This window comes from Phodopus roborovskii, unplaced genomic scaffold, assembly GCF_943737965.1.
Source record: "Phodopus roborovskii unplaced genomic scaffold, PHOROB, whole genome shotgun sequence".
Lineage (NCBI taxonomy): Eukaryota > Metazoa > Chordata > Mammalia > Rodentia > Cricetidae > Phodopus > Phodopus roborovskii.
Window position 1 is genome coordinate 33,316,031 of NW_026126469.1, and position 23,225 is coordinate 33,339,255.

Sequence of the window (23,225 nt, forward strand, 5' to 3'; positions counted from 1 at the left end):
ATCTTCAGAAACAATTGTCTCTTCATAATTACTGTGGCAACAGCTAAACTATTATTCCTGTTTAATGAAGAGTAGGGCAGAGGGTGGAGCAGAATAATTGTTTTGTCAGGATCCACAGAGACCCCTTAATGCAAATGTCTTCGTGGCAGAGTTCTTTGAACTGGACTTTCCCCTTCCTGGCTCTTAAGTCTCACAAGTCCCTAGCATGTGTTCCCACAGCATCCCTGTCCTGTATATATCCCTTTCCCTCTCTATCTTCATAGCTACTCCATATCCCTTTTGATTTGGAACCAGTATCTGCTTCTGCTTCTTGAACCATGACGGTGGTAAATCATGTCCCATGTTTGGGTTTGTAAGCAGAGGAGAAATATATGTGGGGAAACGTCAGCATAATTCAGAGTGTGAGAGAGAAAAAGGGGAAAGCACCTAAAATTACGTTCAGGGAGAAATTATTTGCTTTCTATTACTTGGCCCTTGGTAATCACAGACACAGAGACAGACAGGTGTGCTATGGAGGCAGCTCCGCTACCTGCTGCTCCCGGTATGTCAGCAAAAGTAGTTGGCTTGATAAGCCATTTTCCAGTGTCCAGGCAAGATGACAAAGACTGATATTTTAAATTCTGTGGTTTGCAGATCGATTTATTGTTGAGTGAAACAGTGCTAACTTCCCTTTGTTTTGTTTGTTGATTTTGTTTTGTTTCGAGACAGTGTCTTACCTTGTAGCCCAAGCTAGCTTTGAACTCACAGAAATCCTAGTGTCTCAACTTCTATGATTACAAATTCTATGATTACGGACTTGAGCCACTGTGTCTGGCTGCTAACTTTCTTTTGATTAAAAATCAGTTTAGGAGATCCTTCTTGCTGTAGCGAGAGTCATGCTGCATGGTAAATGTGAAGATTGTAACTGAAGAAATACCAATCTTTTCAGGATGAATCTACAGGTATGTCACATAAGGCAGCATTCCAGTTAGCAACTTTAATTTAAAAAGGGGCAGGGCCTGGAGGCTGAGATGGCTCTATCTTTTCTTTTGAACATAGAGGCTGGTCTCAGTAGTTTGTCCCATGACTATACACACGGAGTCAAACAGATGTGGAGTTTTTAAGTTCTGGGTCCACCCCTTTTCAGTTGTATAGATCTTGACTTATGTATAGACATAAGCTGACTATCCTTACTTTCACCAATTATAAATTGGATATAATAGTATTATAGTGAGAAATACAAGGCAATAGGTACAAAGCCCCTAGTATGATCCTCAGCATGTGGTAGTGTGCCCCTGTTCTTTGGTATTCTATAATTCTATTGTTGCACTCTTTTCGTATATTTTCTCCAAGCGTTTTCAAAAAATTAATACTGTAATATGTCAAGATGTTCCAAATGCCCTATTACTCATTTTCTCAACTTCACTTATTCAACAAATATTCCCCAAGTAACTATTATGTTCAAAGATTATTCTGCCTTCTTAAATCAGAGAAACAAACAAAGGACAAGAGCAGCCATGGAGCTTACGTTGCAGATGAGAGAGTAAATACAATAGACAATAAACACAGTCAATAAGTTATTTCCATGGAATGAAAAATGAGATGAGTATTATGGAGACAGGGTGTGGGAGTCGGAGCATTCCAATTTTGAATGAGAACAGGAGAAGACTTCTTGGGATTCGTAACCATAGAGCTATGGGAAATGGTTTTCTTGTGAGGTTTGTACAACGCTCAGTATAATTGTACAATTTTAGATAAAAGTGGAAGGCTGGAATGCCTAAAATAAGTGGGAAACCATTCCTTCTTAAATGCAATGGGAAAACAGAAGAGCATAGCTCATTAGTATGTGTGTGCTCATGAGGTGACATTGTGTTTCTCTTTCTGGCCTCACTCTGTTCTTCCTTCCTTCCTTTCTTCCTTTTTTAGTAATTTATTTATTTATTTTTTACATGCATTGGTGTTTTGCCTGCATATATATCTGGTGAGGGTGTCAGATCTTTTGGAACAGCGTGAGCTGTCATGTGGGTGCTGGGAATTGGACCCAGAACCTCCAGAAGAATAGCAAGGACTCTTAGCCACTGAGCCATCTCTCCAGCCCCTTCCTTTGTTCTTTAGGGTCATAGGTTGTCCATCCCTTACCCACTATGGTTCCACATCTCAGGACTTTGGATGATAGATAATGTAACCAGTAAGAAATATGATGTATTAGAGATATTTATGCCATAAGTCTATGTGTTTTATAACAGAGTTTATGTAACACCATACTGTACATTTTACATATCATAAAGACAAATGCTTTGTAACTCATAGAAATGTGTGCAATTAAACTTTAAATCCATGGTTAGATTTACTCTCGGGTAATTTCTATTAAAATACAGTTTTACATCTTGTTTAAGTAGGAGGAGCATGGCAGTGGTATTCAGAGGCAGGGTCTGCCCCTAGCTGCCCCCCTCCAAACATTATCCAGCCCCCTTGCTAACTGTCATTTGACAGCTCTGTGCCTACGACTTTCTCAATTATGAATTGGGGGTGGTAAGCAGTGTCCTTTCTACCTCTCTAATTCCATGAGTCTTTGAAAAGCTAGGAGAAATTTTTCCTTCTAGAAACTAGCACAGGTATAATGTGTAGGACTATAATCTCTTGGCATCTGTTTTATTGAAAACTGTAATTAAGGTGATTCCCATTTTTGGATAGGAACAAAAATAGAGTGTGCTGGTCTTCCACACATTATTTGTGCCTCTTTGCCTTTCATTTTATAATGAGTAGAATAATATATTCTTGCCACATATTGTTCACCAGAAGTCTTGCCAGACATATCATCAAACTTCAAGACATCATTGGCACATGTTAGTTACCACATACTTGAATTGGCCAACTATCTGTGAACCTACAGATTCTTACATGTGATCCAGGCCTGTCCTTGAGGTCTCAGAGCCTTTAACCATCCTTATTTATGTCAGAATTAATTCTATCAGTAATGTGTTATAAGCTTCATTTTTATATAGGGAAAAAAGAAATACAAAAAAAGTCCACTTAATAATTAAGAAACTATCTAGAGATAAGGATCAGTGATAGAGTGTTTGCTAAGCACATATGAGCCCCTATGTCCATTTCCCCGGTACCTTCAACAATAAATAAATGAGGGCTGGAGACTTGGCTCAGCAGTTAAAAGAATGTATGCTTCTTCCAGAGGACCAGAATTTGGTTCCTAGCACCCTATCCAGCGGCTTACACCAGACGATGCAACTACCTCTTGTGTCCTTCATGGATACCCAGTACCTATACAAACGTGTACATATACACACAGAAACACAGACATGTACATTTAAAAACTAAATCTTAAAGAAATTAATTAACTAAAGTCTAACTCACTTCATACCACAAACGCAGACCTTTCCTAAATCCTCTCAGCCAGGGCTGGCAAACGACTGCTTAAATAAAAGCAGGGTCTGCTCTTCATTTCCTTTTTCTTTCTCCCACTGTGTATTTCAATATGATTTTTACATCTCTTAATGCTTAAAAAATGAGGAGAAGAATGATACTGTGTGGTGTGTGTGCATTACGTGAAATTTGAATTTCAATGTCCGTAGACCAAGGGAGCTTATTGGAACACTGATGCATTTGTTTTGTACTATCTGCCCATATATGTATGGCTGCTTTCTCAAGAAAATTGCTGTGTATTTGTTACAGGATTGTATGGTTCTGAAACCTAGAGTATTTTTTATTTTTTTTCCCAGGGAAAAAAAAAACAAAAAAACCAGATCCCTGGTCTAGATTATATGGATTTCTTAGCTAGAGTAACTAATAAAATAAAATTAAAATAAAAAAAAAAACAGAATAAACTTGTAATGCCTGTTTTACATAAACTTGGACTGGTACTATTGTATACTAAAACTACACACCCTTATGTTAAGTTTCTTTGTTATAAGATGGTTGCATATTCGTTTCTTTTATTGTTATTCCCTTTATTTTTCACTTTCATTCATTCCTTCCCTTTACCAATATAATGAATTACCTGAGAATAAATCACTAATCAAATGTAGACTTATTAGCTAAATTGTCCAAACAAACACTTGATTCTTTCTCCCTATACAGTAGAATAAAGTGCCAGCACAGAGATGGGTCTGGATAGGAAACAGAAAGGAAAAGTCTTTGACTGGTTAAGGGGTTAGTAAAGGCTTCCTAACAAAGGGGACACTCCAGCTAAGGACAGGAATAGGAGGGTGATGGGTAACGGTGGGGTGTCTATTCCACGTTGCAGCACAATTTCCCAAAGCCTGTATGAGTTGGGGTCACACCCCAAACTTGCATCAGTCAGGAGCCAGTGACCAGAACAGCCAATGTACTATACATTAAGATGAGCAGGGTTAGGTAACAAGGACAAAATTGTGAGAAGCCAGAAGAGTGGGCTATGGACTGTCCTAGCAAGCATGACTCCCAGAAGGCTATAGTCCTGTCACTCTGAGGCCACCGCTAGAGTGATCCCAGGAAGACCATGTGGCTGTCTACTTATGAAAGATGGGGAAGACGTCCCACTGTAGCTGCTCATCTGCCTTTCAACACCCAAGAGGCCAGAAGAGGGACACAGGAACTCTGTTGTGGGAAAGGCTGACTGCAAAATCACTTACCCAGCATATCAGCCAGGGAAGAAAAGACAGGACCACAGCCCTATCTCCAGTTTCTTGGTGTTAGAGTCCATCTCCTTTGTGCATCCAGAGCTTCTGCTCTCATACATTAAAAGAAAATGGAAGAGATGCCCACAGCTTTCTGGCTCATCTGGAGGATGAGCATTCTAAGCCTCGGAATCTGCCACATGTATAAAATCAGTGTCACTGTCCATTCGAAGAATTCCAAATAGTTTGCAATGACTAGAGCAGCAATCCATACATATTCAGGTATGGATCTTAAAAAAAAAACATAAAAATGTACAGCCCTTGATGCAATGTGTGTGACAGAGGTTATATTTTAGTAGCCTGCATTGAAAAATATATTAGAAGTAGTTAACATCTGAGTAAAATTCTGCTTATTAATTATAAGACTAATACACACATTAGAAAATGGTACTGATAACCATAGTTCATGTAACAGCTCCCCGTGTTCCACATATTAGCCCATTTGGTAGTGATGCTTACATAGTCAATCTATATCACTCCTTCAGTCAGCAAAGAGTACAGGGGCCACTTATGCAGTCCACCAATCTTTCCAGTAGGATCTTGACACCCAAGTGTTTTAGAGTCATAGTTGGGAAGGGTTGAGCCATATAATACATTAAGGCATATGATGACTGTGGAGCCAAAAAAAAAAAAATCTGTAAAAGTATGCTAATATATTTTGTTCTTAGATGCGAGGTGCTGTCGAGTCACAGAATTTATGCAAAAGAAGAATAAAACCAAATTTTCATATCAGAAAGATTACTCAGCACAGACAAGGCAATGAAACTGGGGGAATAAAAATGAAGGCAAGGAGAAAAATAGAGGTGGGAAAAGCAGCCCTGATAAATAAGGTACAGGTAATGGAGATGGAGAGATTAGGTACTTAGGCATGGAATTGATTGTTTTATTTATATTTTTAATAATGTGAGTGACTAATAGGAAAGTGCATGGTTAACCATGTAAACCTAAGATAACCCTTTCAACTTCAGGAGCAAGATATACACACAAAAAATAAAAGCAGAAATGAGTACTATCCTATTATGTCTATGTGTGGGATACTCTATCTGTTAAGAGACAGCACTTATTTCTTAAGGGTCTGCCGTCTGTGGGTACTGCTTCATATGCTGGTACAGAAACACGTGTCCTGTCTGTTAAGTTGGTAGACCTCTAGAGTAGAGGTAGATCAGCAGCATCTCATGAGTATAAGGCCTAAGTTTTCATAGTATCCCACTTTATTCATTTTGCTCCCACTCTACTAATCAAGTTCATTGTAGCTCTCCCTTTACTGCTTTTTAAAAAATTCTTATATTATTTATTTTGTATTGTGGGAATATGTGCCATAGTGCACATATGGAAGCCAGAGGACAGCTGGAGGGAACCAGTTCTCTACTTCCACCATTTGAGTCCTAGAGATGGAAGTCAGGTCATCAGGGTTGGTGGTTAGTACCTTGACTGGCTGAGCCATCTTGCTGGCCTTCTTAATTAACTGGCTTTGATTCCTGGGGAAAAGTACATGGACACCAGTGCCAGTCTTCTGGTCTCACTGATTCCAGCAACCTCCTTCCCCTAGTCCTCATCATCTTCATTTGTTTTTATCATTGTCATCATGCTCATCATTAGAGCAACTTTGTGCCAGGGATTTCACATCTTCTTTCACTGTCATCACAGTCGCACTGTGCAGATGTGAATACTGAGAGCCTGAGAAATCCAGTGCCTAGACCTCACAGGAAGTCATGATGAGCCTGGCTGAGCACACAGCCCTGCTGACATCATAGCACAAGTCCTGCCCGCCACGGATTCTGAATCTGTGCATTTAGTAAAAAAAGAAAAAAATTGGAAAGCATGACTTATGCCTTAATTTGGCCAAATCTGGGTACATGGACAAATGGAAGTCATTGGTCATAAAACATTCAGGACCTCGTAGTGAGTTAGGGAACTTCTCGAAGACAATTTGGTCCTGTAAGTACTTAGGATAACAGGTTGACCACTAACCCCCTTTGGCATCCCTGTTCTGAACTTTAACTTCAACATTAGTGACCTGGTGACTTCACAAAATAATATATTTGCTAGAGATAATTGTTGACATTTGTATTTTTATAACACACAAAAAAATACTCTCATAAATAAATTTAAGATATAAAGTCTGGTCAGGTAACCTGACAAAAATTATGTTTGAGTCTCTCAAAAAAAATTGTAATGTCTAGTTAGTGTAATGTCTAGTTACCATCCCCTTGCAAAATAATTAATCAGAAGTGTGTGTGTGTGTGTGTGTGTGTGTGTGTGTGTACTTAAAATGTATTGATAAGAATAAATCAAACTAAACATATTTTCTTCCAGTGGTGGTTTTATTTTCCCTGAGTGGGAATTTAAAATTGCTTCAATTGCGTCTAAGTTAGTGAATAGGAAAAATGCTCAAATGGCAATAACAACACTTGTAACAAATGTTCAACCAGCATGTATGGGATGACAAGGAGAGAGTAGCTCTGTGTGCACCACAGTGAACCATACAGACACCATTCCATAATTATTTTTCACGAAAGGAAAGGCATCCACTTAGTTTTCTCAGGCTAGGACAGATCCTTATGTCAATTATCCCTTGCACAATGTACATTCCTTCTGTTTCACAATATTGCTGACCCCTTGAGTTGTATTTTGTCACTTCTGCTGGACCTTCTGAATTACATCACAGTCATGTTATAGAAAGAGCAAAAATGTAGGTCAAAGTATGTCTTTGCAGTCCTACTGCGAAGACACACAGGAAGGAATACTGGGCTGTCTTTTATGATATGATGAGGATTGCATGGTTCTTCTTGAAGAATGTGCCCTTGTACTTGTGAAGTTTGGTCAATGACAATATTTTTCTGGTGATTTACACTGGAAACCCCACCACATCAAGTGAGTTGTAGTGAAGCCAGCTTTGGAACAGTAAGCATGTGATGATTATCAGGTTCTCCCTCATCTGTGGAGTAGACAACCGTAAGGCTCCTGACAGAGTTTGACGTCTGTCTCATCTATATACGGCCACTTTAGCATGGTCCTGCCTAATCTTGCTCCAAGAATGTGGATGGACTTTGCCTGGGAGAAAAGATCACTGATTCCACCCTAGATTCAAGTCTGCAGCTGTGGAGGGTTTGTTTTGCATTCTGAAGGTTCAGTCTTTTAATCTATAAGATAAAGGACTGTGCCTAAATCTCCAAGATCCTTTCAAGATTTAAAATACAGCAGTACCCTACACTAGGTATGGTTGGTGGGGAGGAATTCCCTCTGGAAAATTGATTAGTGACATCATTTATAAAGTGATTGAGAAAATTATTTCAATCTTTATGACTATAATACTTTTATAGTGACAGTGACCATTTGTAGGAAAAAACAAAAACAACAACCAAAAAAAAAAAAAAAAAAACAAAAAAACAAAAACAAAACCCTTTTCTTTAAGTCCTGTAAGCTAGAATCCACATCCGTGTTCCTTCAGGCCAACCAGATTCAATCTGAGACTTCTCAACCCTGAATGCATTCATGGACATTTTCTGATCGTCTTGAGATCACAAAGCTCTTAAGGAGCCATTCTGGTTAGCCTAGAGGCAACACTAGTCTCTGCTGGAACCTGTGTCTGCTCAGAAAGACGTTTTGCCTCAGGGCTGCTGTGATTTGGAGGCATTGCTGATGCTGGTTGTCTGTACCTGGAACTCTCCCTACCTGGACCTCAATCCAGGACCACTTACACCAGAATTCTTTTATGCCTTTATCTCTTATTTCTACCTACTCACCTACCTATCTACCCTTTCCCCTTGAAACCCTTAGAGCAATGGTTCTCAACATTCCTAATGATGTAACCTTTTTAACAATTCCACATGTGGTAACCCCCAAACTATAAAATTATTTTTGTTGCTATTTCATAACTGTAATTTTGCTACTGCTATGAATCATAATTTAAATATCTAATATGCAGGATATATGATATTTGATCCCTGTGAAAGGGTTGTTTGACCCCCCCAGGGGGTTGAGACCTACAGGTTGCATTGCCTTAAAGGGTGTTCTTGCCTCCTATTGGTCTCTGGGGTATATAATAATAAGTTTCGATTTTTCTTCAAATTAAGAGCAAACTTGTTTCATGTAACTTGTACTTGGCTTTACAAATACATCTGAAGAAAATAAAAATGGCCAGCTGTGTTGGCCTCCCAGTACTTGGGAAGCAGAGGCAGGCAGATCTCAGTGAATCAGTGAATTTGAAGCCAGCCTGGTCTACAAAGTGAGTTCCAGGACAACCAGAACTGTTACACAGAGAAAGCCTGTCTTGAAAAAAACAAACAAACCAAAAAAAAAAAAGAAATATGTAATCTCGAGCCTAACAGCTACGTTAAACATGTTGAAATAAAATGACAAAATACAACTTAATTTTTTTATTCTGCTATATTACTCATTGTTAAAAACATAATTAGTTTTGGCTGGACATGGTGGCATATACCTTTAATTTTAGTACTTATGAGGCAGAAGCAGATTTCTGAGTTCCAGGCCAGCCTGATCTACAGAGTGAGTTCTAAGTCAGCGAGTGCAACATAGTGAAACCCTGTCTAAAACAAACACACACCTACAATATATATGTCTTATATATAATGTGTTGCATCACATATTATATTGATTATAACATATAACATTCATTGTAATATTCATATATGATATATTCATATATAATTATTTTAAGGAGAATAATTTGTATTTATTTTATTGTATTTTTAAATAAAAAGTTCACTGAGTTTTAATTCCTATGTCATATAATTAAATCTGTCATATAATTAACATATTTGATATATATGTTTTACATTTTAGTAGTTTAAATAAATACAAGTTTATTAGTGTAGATTCATTTTAAGGAAGACTTCTGAGTTCCTTCAAAGGATTAGAGAACCAATGGGCTAGCATTTTTGTTGTGTAAAATTTTAATAAAATATGTTATAAAATAAAATAGGCCATATAATAGCATAAAAAGTTTTATACTATAATATTAACTTATGATGGCAGGCTACAAGCTAAAGCACTGTAGAAAGAACAGGACCAAACAAAAAGAGAAGAAGCCAGATGGTGGTGACACACACATTTAATCCTAGCATTTTAGAAGAAAGGCCAGCTGATCTCTGTGAGTTCCAAGCCAACCTGGTCTATAAAGCAAGTTTCAGGACAGGCTCCAAAGCCACAGAGCAACCCTGTCTCAAAAATAAATAAATAACAACAAAAAAGATGAGAAAAAAATGGCTGTTTGGATGGTCATATCTAGGGTAAATCTAGGCGGATCTCTGTCTCTCTCTTTTCCTCTCTCTCTCCCTCTCTCCCTCTCTCCCTCCCTCCCTCTCTCTCTCTCTCTCTCTCTCTCTCTCTCTCTCTCTCTATCTATCTATCTCTCTATCTCAGGTTTTTTGAGAAAGGGTTTCTCTGAATAGCCTTGGTTGTCCTAGAATTCATTCTGTAGACCAGACAGGCCTGGAATTCACAGAGATCCTCCTGTCTGTCCTCCTGAGGGCTGGAATTAAAGACAGGTGCCACCACCTCCTGGCTAAAGTAACTTTTCTATTTTCCATTTTTATCAACCTTTAAATTCCTTAATTGCTAGGAATACTTTTAGAACAAGAAAGATGGCTTCATTTGTAACACCATGAACCCCACACTTTTTTCCAGAAGCACATGCCATGAGCACAGCTCATCAGCCTGCTTTGTTCGCCTGGGGATCTCTTAACAGTGCAATGAAATGCACTGGTGTGATGGTTTCTAGTTTACAAGTTGCATTCAGGAATATTGTCTCTTTTTGTGGAACAAAGAGGTGAGGATTTTACTGAGGAGACTTTCAAAAGTTAACAAAACAAAGGAAAGCAGAGGGCACCTGAAAGAACCCTTCCATGTCAGCAGTCCTCTCTAGGGAAAAGACTGTCACCTGTGTTGACAATGGTAGATGGTAGATGGTAGAGGTGTGCAGAGCACAGGGCAATCCCACGGGGCCAGGGAGCAAGATAAATCCAGGCATCTGATTCTTGTGCACGATATTGTGTATGCCTCCCCGTGTTACCAGTGTAGAACCAGGCTGAAAGTTACCTATACATTGTTGAAAGGAGGAAAAGGAGCAAGGAGCAAGGAATCCCATTTCAGAGTATGAGCAAGAATGAGGTACCACACAGCCATACGTCTGGGACAGCTGTTGATTGATGATTGGTGGTGAGTCTGCAGCCAATGCATTAAAAGAATAAGGAAGTATGTGTGACTAGTGTAGGTGATGTGTATGCCATATACATTTCAAGAGGAATGGAGTCTTATTTCTTATGATATAATGAAATTATATGAAACACAATTCTCAATAAAAGCATATTTTCCATTATGACTATAGACACTTCTTTAGTATATAATTTGACATAATTATTGGCTCCTGCTACTAAATTTTTTTTATTTTAAAAATGCCTTAAAGGCAAGGCCATGAAATTCAGAAGGAAAAGTATACCACCTGTCTTACTCAACAATAATAACTTATTTTGCCAGATTTATCAAATTAAAATATCCTGGGCTGTAATTTTTAGATGTAAGCACTTTTAAAAAAAAATCCCTATTTACGTTATCAGATTCTAAAACCACTTGGATCCAGGAAAATTTTTTAGATGTCAAATCCTAGATAAGCATTAGAAAGATGTCTGGGTGATATAACTTCCATATTATTTCAAGACATAAAACAGAATGTATACTGAATCCTGAAGGCACAATGTACTGGAACATGCCACACTGCCTTCAGCGAAACCAGACTTTTGGACAACCCCAGAGCAGATGGATTTCAAGTTCTTGCTTTGAGACAAACTGAACAAGGACAATGGCTATGTTCAGCTTTGTATACCCTGGTATATTAGTTCAGTTGAATGTTTAAGTTCTTCTTGACTGAATCTAGTTTCCAATACCAGATTGTTCACTGCTATGAACTGAGTTTCCTACATATTGTATCATCCTATTAGTACCTATAATATTGCATGTGGTAGATTTCTATAGTAAATATTGACTACATCAAGATGGCATGTGGAGATACTCTCAATCCTTTCATACAAAAATGTGGGCAGTGGTGGTGCACACCTTTAATCCCAGCACACGGGAGTCACAGACAAGCAGATCTCTGTGAGTTTGAAGCCACCCTAGTCTGTAGAGCTAGTTCCAGACAGCCAGGACTGTTATACAGAGAGACCCTATCTTGGAAAAAAAATAGTGACATACAAAAATATAGCTTGTATTAATTTAAGATTGTGATAAAATAAGTGATTACTGTTGAACTTAGTACATATATTCTACCAGTCAGAATCACACCAGAACGTGAAATAGAAAGCACTCAAAACCACTCTGAATCCTGAGCGTGGGGACAGCCATGTATGATAGCAGGTACAGTAATTGCTTACCATAAGGCTAGTTTTGAAAACAACAAATCAAGTCAGATCTTGACAGTGGCTCAGCTCTTCAGTTAGCGCCCCTTGTCTCTCTTTTGCCCAGAAACATGGCCTCCAGTATGTTTGTCTCTTATGGATGGTGTCATCGAGATGTGCAGTAAAATGAACATGCAGAAGTCATTGATCCCAGGGGAAAGGAAGAACTGCAAGAAGGAAGTGTGCTCTTCTGCTTGAGTGATGGAAGAAGGAAGGGGGCAAAAGACCCTGGTGGGCGATCTTGGGCAAACTCAATGACCCTTACTCACCTTTGTCAAAAAGCTCCCAGACAAGGATTACACTGTGCCCTCTATAATATAACTTACAAGACCAAGGAGAGCAAGAAAGAGGACCTGGTGGCCATCTGGGTTCCCGAGAGTGTCCCTCTTAAGAGCAAAATGATCTATGCTAGTTCCAAGGATGCCATCCAGAAGTTGACAGGAATCAGCAAGAATTATAAGCAGGCTGAACAGGAGGTCAAGGCTCATACCCTTGTTATCTCCCTGGAATGCAAGCCTTTGTGATCAGTCTCCAGTCCAGGCCTGCCCTCCCTCTGGGAGCTGCAGGTTGTCCAGCCAGACTGGAGAGGCCTGGAAGGATCCCAGCAGGAAAAGGGCAGTGCCTTTGCCCCACTTACCTGAGCAGTCCTCCCAGGCCCCTGGACTTTTCCCCTCCACCATTCCTGATGGCTCTGGCCTTCCCCAGACTCTGTTTATCTTCTCATTCCTCTTGGACTGAAGCAGAACAAGTCTGTCTCAGTCACCCAGTGAGAGGAAACACTGGTTTTTGTTGCTGTATATGGCAGAGTTTGGAGGGCAGAAAAGGAAAGGGAGAAATGGTATAATTGTATAATTTCAAAAGTTCAAAAAAAATTATTTGAAAAAAAATCAATGCCAGAAGCACTAAGGAAAAATTACATTTCCATACATAATTAAAATACTTGACTATCCTGGCACAGCGGCTCACGCCTATAATTCTAGCACTTGGGAGGTGGTGTCAGGAAGATTGTTGCAAATTTGGAGCAGCCTGGACTATACAATAAGGATAGCCTAGGCCAAAGCTTAAAACTGTCTCAAAACAGAAAAAAATACTTCACTATATAAAATCTCACAAATTCACAGGAAAATAAGAATTTTTTACATGAATTTTCATAGCCATAATATACACAAAACTTTAAAAATAAAAAGTAAATATGTTAATCCCATATTTATTATTAATTTCTAAACATGTTCATTAGATTTATCCAAGTACAATGTCCACCCCATAAATGATGGCATTTTCAGTCATTTTGGAATTTTTGAAAAAACAAGTACATATAGAGACCTAACATCAAAAAGAATACAGACTAGTAAATATAAAAATGTGCAGAAGTTACAAAAATAAAAGAAATATAACAAAAACAATATTCCCAATACCTAAATTGTTAATTTTCTTTCTACCCATCTCCTCATTGAGTTTTCTTGTTTGGGATGATTTCTGGGCAGAAATTTGGCAACAGTTAAAAAAAAAACATGGTGATGTTCATATGCTTTGCCCCAACATATCCTCCCACAGATTGCCTTTAAGGAAACAATAAAGGATGTGCATGCATATGTTTAAGAATGTTTGCCTTAATACCACTGTACACGAAAAAATTAAAACATAGCTTGTGTAATTAGTTTGATAAATTATTGCTGGTGTTTCATATAATAGAACGTTACTCAGTGACTAAAAATGTGTTTTTCAAAGAGTATTTAAAGATAGAGTAAAATTTTCAGTGCTGTCTTTTGATTGGAAAGGGCAGATTACAGCCTTCATAGCTATATAGTTTGTTTTTTTTTTTAAAAAAAAAATCTAATCCTCGGTTTCACAATGTTTGCCAAAGTGTCAAAAACAATAACATGAAATATTGGTGGATTTATCTCTAAGTAGTAGAACTTTTAACGAATTTTGTGTTTAAATATGGTGTTGTTTTTCAAGTAATTCTACAAATTACTTATATTTGAAGAATGAAATATTGAATGGTGCTGGTACACTCCTTTAATCCCAGCACTGGGGAGACAGAAGCAGGTGTATCTCTGTAAATTCAAGGCCAACCCAGTCTACAGAGTAAATTCCCGGACAGTTAAGGTTACTAAGAGAGACCCTGTCTCAAAAAACAAAGTAAAACAAAAAAGAAGGAAAAAAGAAAAGAAAAATCAAATATTATTAAAAGAATGACTCTTAGGTTGCTCTCCCTCTTGAAGCAACACTTTTAGTAATGTGATATGTGATCTGCCTTCCAATATACTAAGGAAGTAGGAGCAAATATCCATTCAGTCCATCTTAAGAACTTTAGCATTAGATAGAGCAGATGTTAGTGATCTTAAGATGTAAGAGAATAAATGACTTCCCACAATCAGTTAATTTGACAAGGATTTGTGTGTGTGTGTGTGTGTGTGTGTGTGTGTGTGAGTATATAGTAATTAACTGTGAATTGGATTAGGCATTTAAGCATGAGCTATAAATATTAAAAAAAATTGTTCCCAGGAGTTTGCAATATTACAGTAAGTGACATTATTTTTTAAATTGATATTTTCAATTAGTGGGATAAGTGCCATTAGAGATATGCAGAAGGAACAAAGAATAAAAATATTAGTTTGAATTATTTCAGATTGCCAATACTGAACTATTTCTTACTACAAAATAGTAAATAAATAAATAAGTGATTGAGGTAGGATCTCTTTATGCTGCAATCTTTGAACTTGCCATGTAAGCCAAGCTGACCTCAAATTTGTTACCCTCCTGCCTCAGCCTGTCGGCGATTACGGATATATACTACCATTATCTAGCAAAAAATATCAGTTTCATATGGTCCGTTCCCATACAACTAAACTGAATGATAATGATGAGAAGATTCTTGACAAGGAGTCAATTATGAAATAAAAACATCTTCATGTGGAACCAGAGAGGAAAACATAACAAAATGAACAGAGAAAGTTAATATAAAGACTTGTTAACTGAAACAGGAGATCTGACTAGTGAGAAATTTCTAGGGATAGATAGAGTTATCAAGACTATAGACACTGTAGATTCCACTCAGCCTTGACAATGGGCTAAAACATTCAGGAAGAGCTTCTTTTTAATTCTGTCCTGGGTTTGAGAACCTGTTGAAGAGGTTATAAGCATGACTCACTGAATGGCAAAGGTGAGTGAAGTCCTTGAGTCATCCCTTCTGGGGTACAGGGGAAAGCTGTCCACAGGCAAGTGTCCAGGGAACAAACAATTCAAGCCAATTCAAGGGAAGCTCCTGTCTGCAGAAGGTGCTGGAGGGGCCACCCATAAGCCAGGAAGTGGTTGCCTGGTATTAGGGAAGTCATGAGCGCCCAAGCGGTAGAACATGTTTAGAACAAGATAACCCCTTCCTTCTGCAATTGTTTCACTCTGTCTATAGAAGTTAGTGTTATGTCAGCTGCAAAGAAAAACTATTTAAAAGACCAGATGCACATTGAGGCAGCAGAAGGTGAAGGGAGACTTGTATTCTGCATCCTTAGGACATGATAAACTCCATGAGAAACTAGGACTGAGTGTGAATCTGTGCACTTGTTCAGGACGACCATGAACTAAACCCTCTCTATTTCCTGTTGGCTATGAGGACCTTGAGGAAAGTCACAGTGTTTTACTATGGCACTGACTAAAGGAGAAATATCCCATCCAGGTTCACAACCATCAGCTGATCCAGAGAGAATCACAGTCTGAATTTACACTACCCACATGGTCCAAAAAACTGCAAGCTGAGACTATACTTAAGGTGATACCAGGTTGGTAGTGTCCTACAGGGTTTGGGGTGAGTTAGCACAAGTCCTCTGAGAAGAAGTCTTGAATCCAGGTTTTTAAAAAAAAAATCCCACAGATGAATGCCAAGAATTACTAAGTCACTATCGAAAGTCACAAATTTTGTGACTGGGAAGATGGCTCAGATGGCTCAGAGGGTCAGGCACTCGTGGCACAGGTGTGAGGGACTGAGTTCAGATGTCCAGAGCACACAAAAATGTCTGTCAGTTGTGGTGGCCTGCCAGTAATCCTAGTGCTTAGGAGGAAGAGATGGGGCTCTCTCAGAGAAGTTAGCAGGCCAGCTGTGTAGCTGGATAAAGCAACAAGCACCCGGGGCAGCAAGAGACCCTCATAAATTTAAAAGAAAAAAAGTGGAAAGCAACAGAGGAAGACTCCTGGCATTAGTCTCTGCCCCCTACATGAACATGCATATGTTCATGCACACCTGTGCACCCACACATGCACACATGCACTTGTAAAAAAAAAAATCATAAAACACAGAAGGAAAATGGCCACAAAGTACAAGGATTAGCAGAAATAAACTCACAAAGGCCTTAGCTATGTAAATTATCAATTATCAAGAAAATTGATATGTCTAACATAGTTTAAAAAGAAATAAGACTGAGCCGGACACTGGTTGCGCATTCCTTTAATCCCAGCACATGGGAGGCAGAGGCAGGCAGACCTCTGTGAGTTTGAGGCCAGCCTGGTCTACAGAGCGAGTTCCAGGACAGCTTCCAAAACCACAGAGAAACCCTGTCTCAAAAAACCAAAAAAAAAAAAAAAAAAAAAAAAAAAAAAAGACTAAGGCCAGAATTTAGCCTTTGAGAGGCTGAGGAAGGAGGATTGCTAACCCTTCTGAGGCAGCCTGGGCTACATTATAAGAACCATTTAAACAAATGACAACAAGAGCAAAGAGAGAAAGAATAAAAAAATGACCACGGTGGTTAGAAAATGAATTATATAGAACTTCTAAAAACTGAAAGCTCTAATACTCGAAAAAGATTTAATAATTGATTTTTTAAAATTTTTTCAATTTAATTTTTTTATTTAATTTATTATTTTACACGTCGATCCCAGTCCCCTCTCCCTCCCTCTCTCCTTCCCTTTTACCCAAACTGAAGAGCCTTTGTGAATTATGTGACCATATGACTTAAGATAATTTAAAAACAAAAATTATACACAAAGCAGATATGAATCTTTTTTTTCCACAAAGGGAATAATCAAAGTATACGTTTATCTAGAAAAGATTGTCATTTTCATGGACATGGAAACTATACTCATCAACCCAATCGTAAATTAATGAAGGTCATACTTGGCTGTTAAAAGAATAGCACAAGTGTACTGCCTATTTTGAAGGCCAGCATTATGGCCTTAGAGGTGGGTTTACGAATGGATTAACTATAAGTCTACCCCTCAAAACATGCTGGAAAATTGCTAAAAGAGCTATGATAATGCCATTGAAGTCCAACCTAGAGATTCTGCTGTGTGCTAGGCCTACTGAAGTTATGGTAACTACTAATACCTCTGTCTTGCCCATCAGAAGCAACACAAGAAGTAAACAGAAGACAAGCAAATATCTAGTTCAGATTAGGGAGCCAGAAGAAAAGATACATTTATAGCACAAGTAAGTAATTCAAATTATCATCTCAGTGACTCTGAGTTTAATGGTCAGTTGGCATTTTAAAATAAATATTAAGCTCAATGTCCTAAGGACTAACATTTATCATGCTTGCTTCAGTTCCAAATGTATTCAAATGACGAAGCCTTTTTTTTTCCCTTAACAGGAGCATAGTTTTCCACACAAACAAAATTGAAGGACATGATATGCTTGCAGGTAAGAGAAGTTCATTACTGAAGTTGTCCTGAAGGATAGGCATCACTCCCATCACAATGAGAACACTCCCAGTGGGGCCTTTTGGTGGTGGGCACCTCCCTCACAGCGTTCTTAGGGGACCCAACACCACACAACACTGGGGCATTTATCAAATGTGCACAAGTCACCATCAGTGTCTCTCAGTGATGACCTCAGTTACCATTTGACCATGCACATTGAGCTCTGTGACCATTAATTCACACACTGAGTCGAACATGCAATGTATGAAATGAGAGGTCACGCAGAGTTGGCGCAGTGGGTTCTGATAGCTTTCTAATTTTCATTCTAGTCTCCCCTCGAATTCTGCGGTTTTCATGGTGTTGGTCCCCGTTTGCTCTTTCTCTGCAATACTTTTGTGTCTGATGATCCTTGGATGTAGAGAAGAGACTTAGAAAATAAGTTAGTAACTGTCTATAATTACAATTTATAAAGATCTGATTAACCTAAGTGTAGTGAGATAGTCCTTCTGTAGCACTGACCACGCCCATTGGGGGGTGGAGCGATGGGCGGAGGTGACCTGAGGAAGGAGATCGGAGGGGGCCAGGAAGGCGCTCTTTCTTTTCTGGCGACTCGGACAGGAGAGGATCGGGTTGAATTTCCTGGTGTTCATCTGTCTAGGTTGTAAGTTATTTCTCCCTGAATAAACATCTATTCGGCCTATTTGTTTATCCTGATCCTTATTTACCGCAATACCTAAGAAATACAGTGGGTTAAAATACTATCGATACACCTAGATTACCTAATACTTTCAGCATGTTTACCCTTTGTTGAAATTTAGGGTTGGGGCTCCATAATATTCCTTATACAGATAAGCATTCAGAGTGGTCTTAATAAGCATTTATCGAATATGTCCGAGGAGAGAGCCAGACACAAATAGTTTTGGTTCTGAAGGCCATTGGTCTCCTGTACCTTGTGTCATTGTATGTAAATGCACCAAAAAGAGCATTCATAGACATATAGAAATAAGCTAAGGTCTAATAAAACATGCAGTAGCAAAACTGGTCACTTGGCTATAATTTGCTAATCAGCGGACTGGGAAGCATGAAGCTCCAAGTCTCGTCAGTCTCGAGTGTTCTTCCAAATTCCTTGACATAGTGAAGTGTGTTGGTGTCTTCCAGACTTGTGTTTTCTAGTTTACAAACTGATGTGATGCAGGATGAATATGTAATTGTTCTGATGAACTGGCATTAGCTGTCATAAAGTGATAAGTACACTGTCTGGTACAGAAGTTATTCAGCAAATATCATCTGTGTCCAACTTTGTTGCAAGTGTCTGAGGGATACCAGGAAGTGAAAAAAAACCCACAAACAAGCACCAAGTGCTGTTGTTAGTTACTTGTAAGAGGCAAATGGAACACTAGAGAGTGGCTCGTGAACTCTACACGTTTCACTGACCAGACACCTATTAGAAAGTTTTTAAAACATTTAAAATGATGATAAATTAAATTAAATTAAATGCCAGGGACTATCAACATCCCTGTCACAGGAGGGGAAAGATAAGTCCTACTGTAAATGCTAAGGACTGTCATTTGGCACACAGAAAAGACTTACTTAGCTGGACGTGAGAATTCATGCCGAAAATCCCAGCACTCAGCAGGTGAGGCAGGAGATTAGAAGTTGGAAACCAGTTTCTGCCACCTAGCCAGACATTTTGTCTCCAAAAAAAAAAAGTGTTTAATATGTTTTGGAATCATGTTGTTTTTGTCTTTGTGGCCATAAAAATACCCTGCAGTCCCAGACATCTTGTCATCTTGATTTGCCCAGTCCCGACTTGATGCATCCAGTCTTAGACCTGGGCTGCTGGAAAGGGCTACCTGGCTTTGGTTAAGTTTTTAAGAAAGCTTTTATCTGAAGATACTAAAGGTATAAAAGGCTTAGGAAAGCCCATGCCTGTCTCCTGGTTGTCTTCAAGAAAAGGGTCAAAGGTTGAATGGTTGAGAGAGAGTCTGTATTATTGTTCCTTTAACACAATCTGAAGTTATCTTCCAGATTTCAGATAAATAGATTTTAAAGGAGTCATCCCACACATGCAAGCCTGAGCAAGCTTCCTGAGTCTTTTTATCCTTATCTGCTCCAAATTGTGGGGTCCTTGAAACATTAGAACATTTGCCTGGCGGCTTTGTCAAGAGTCCAGGCCTCACTGGGAATGATGGTATCTTTCCTACACATCTTCCTGCATGGAAAGGGGTGGAAGGTGTAGGGAGGGATTGGAAAGAAAGGCAAATAGTATTTCCCTCTCCTACAAGAGGAAAACTGAGTAAAAATTGTCACTGAGGTGGAATCAGGACTGCCTGGCCCTTGTGAAAAGTCCTTAGAGTCAGGCTGTTGGCAGCCTCAGGCCATCTACCTGATCTGATCCACTTACCTGGTGGCTGCTGTGAAAGGTTCTGGAAGGCTTCATTTGTTTCTTCCTCTTAGAGTTGGAAATGCAAATTGCTCTCCAAAGAGGTCTCTAGTAAGTTAGACCCCAGGTCAAAGTGCACAATTGTCAGAAACATAAGCATCCAGCCTCAATTTGGAAAATTCGGGTTCCTGGGCCACCACAAACCTACCAACTTAGAATTGCTGAACCAGGGAAGAGGGGATATTAGGAGGCAGACTGGAATACTCTGCAGGATTGTTTTGTTTGGGTTTTTATTTTTGTCAAGTGAAGTAAAGATAAAAACTTTTGTTTCCTGAAACACTTTTCTAACTAATCCTCCCCTACAACACAAAGCTTAATTCCCAGTGTTAGCAGAGTTGCTATGTCTAAACCTGTGCTGTGTTGAAGGACTGTTCTCAATTTCTGGAGACAGGTCTTGGCCAAAAGTCGTTAACAGAGATGGAGCTGAACTCAGGCCTTTCTTTAAATCAAGATAAGCATGTTGTATAGGATTAAACAGGCTAAAGTGCCATAAATGGGGTTGTTAACCTCAGATCCACAAGTAAATAATCGAAAACAATGTCTTCTTTCCACTATGTTAAGCAATTCTTATGACAGTCACCAACAGAAACCAATAGTAACAGAGCTATTTCTAATCACACTTCAGTTGTTAACAATAGCTTGAAGTACCATTTGTTTTCATTGCAACTTTAAATTAAATTGTTTTTAGATTTGTCATATGGTTTTTTTAAATTTTCTTTTATTTTTTGAGAGTATAATATAATTATATTATTTCCTTGCTCCCATTCCTCCTTCTAAGCCCTGCCGTATATTCCTCTTGGCTCTCTTTTAAAGCCATGGCTTCTTTTTTTATTAATTGTTGTAAGCATATATGTATACATATATGCATATATGTACATATATATTTCTAAGTATATAAATACAACCTGATCAGTCTATATGTTATTTGTGCCTATTATCTTTTTTAAAATGTTAGCAAGAAATGTAGCTAGTATTTTATCAGTCATTTTTAGAGTATTTTGAAGAATGTACATAAATATAATTGATGCCTTTTTGATCCTGTGATTTTGTTATATACATTGACACTAATTATTAATATTATTATTGTTGTTTTGAGACATGGTCTCATATATCCCAGCTTGGATTCCCCCTCTGTTGCTTCCCACATGCTGTAATTACAGATATGTAGGGGTGCACTACCATGTATGCCCTCCCACACCTAATACAGTGCTAGAGATCAAACTCAGGACTTCGAGCCTACTAGGCAAGTGCTTTACCATGTGAGCCACAGCCCCAGACCTGAAGCATTTTATAGGTTTCATCTTCCTCAAAACACCTTTCTAATTATATATTGTATTCAGTTATATGATGTCACATAGGGTTTCCAGAGAAGCATGTGAAATTTAAGGAGCCCAAAAGGGCTCCTAAATTATCAAATGGTTTCAAACAATGAGCAAAAGGCACTTTGCGATCCGGTGGGTTTAACCCCATGTTAATCATTACCAGTAACATAATGGAGGCTTCCCAAGCACTACCTACACTTTTCAGACCAAAGACAAAAGTTTCTTTGACCTTCCTCATTTAGTTAGCTTCATGGTAGTCAACCCTGGCAGCTCATCGAAGCTCTTTCCTTGGCCCTGACTGGCAACCTGCATACAGGATGTCCTGCTACTGTCTGTCTCACAATCCTGTGGTTCTCTACTTATTTCCTGAACGTTAACCTAACAAAGGTACTCTGCCCTCTACGTATTTTAAGCATTCGGTTCCTTGTGGAAGCAAACTATGAATTATGTTTCCTACCAGGACAATGGTTCTTATGTTTGATAGTTGAGGCCACGGATTCAATAAACATGAATGCCAGGGTTCAAATCTTTTATCCGCGCTTCATTAGCTGGTTGACTTTGGGGACTTGGTCTCTGTGCCTCTGTTTCCTCATCAGCAATGTGAAGATGATACATGGATTCACTGAGGACAGCACTTGGCATCTAGAGAGCATGCGGCAGATGTTAGTTGTTATGAAATATACAGAATTCAGGGACACAGTCCAAACTCCTTATTCAGAGTCTCTGGGACCTTGGCCATCTGCGTTTTATCAAGCTCTACAGGTAATTTAATATGTTTTAGGGAAGTCTATTTTTTTTATTATTGTCCCCTAAGCAGTCTTTTCAGATATTTATTCCCTGTCTCCCATGAAATTTTAGTATCATAAACGTGTGTGTGTGTGTGTGTATGTGTGTGTGTGTGTGTACATGGCCATTTGACAGGTGGCACAACATTGTAATAATTGTTTGTTTTTTATACCACCCCACCACAGCCAGTATTGAAAATCCTTCCTAGTTCAGAGACTCTGCTCCAAAATAGACCAGATTCTCCATCTTGACCATTCATTAATGTGGAATAAGGGAGCCTTTTAAGGAATATTTATGCATAAGACACACCCCAGACTAAGTAAGTTGGAGCCTTTAGGGGTGGGTGTCTTTGCTATCTCTACATGGCTACAGTCTGCAGCCAAAGACGCTAAGATCAACTCTGCAGTTTGACATCTTCTTCCAGGAGATTAAGGTCTAGTCAGTGAGTAGCCCTGCAAACATGAACACAGACAATGCATAACTGAATGGAACAGTGAGTGCTACTGGAGGACAGAAACGGGAGAAACCATTACAGTATTCTATTTAAGAGAAGGTTGTTAGCTGAATGCCAGCTGTCAGCAGAAGCGTGTAGAAACCATGGAGGATTGGTTCTCCATGATACTTTCTGCAATGAATACCACCCCCCACCCCCACCACTCCCACCCTCCTGCCTGCTCAGAGCTCATTTCAGACTTACATCTAGAGCTGTTTATCTAGATCCTAGATCCATATTTACATAAGCCACCTATCTGAGGTCATCTCCTCCACTTCATGGCTCTTTGAAACGAATACCTTATGTGTCACAAATTTCTGGGTGCCTTCAAACAGAACATTAATCTGGCTCCTTTATGAAGTGTTCAAGTCTCACTGGGAGTGGTGCTGAAGATGAGAAGTAGGGAGACAGCTCATGCAAGAGACAATGTAGTCAAACATTTCAAGGTGGTGGCGGGGGATGAGGAATACAGCCTGATCGAATACA

The 23,225-nt window shown here is 38.9% G+C and overlaps 1 protein-coding gene across 8 annotated transcripts in view; it reads left to right on the plus strand.

Annotated features, from left to right (window-relative positions):
• The window catches only part of Cd47 (CD47 molecule), an 812,520-nt gene that overhangs the window by 549,473 nt on the left and 239,822 nt on the right, over positions 1-23,225 (plus strand). The window lies entirely within an intron of this gene.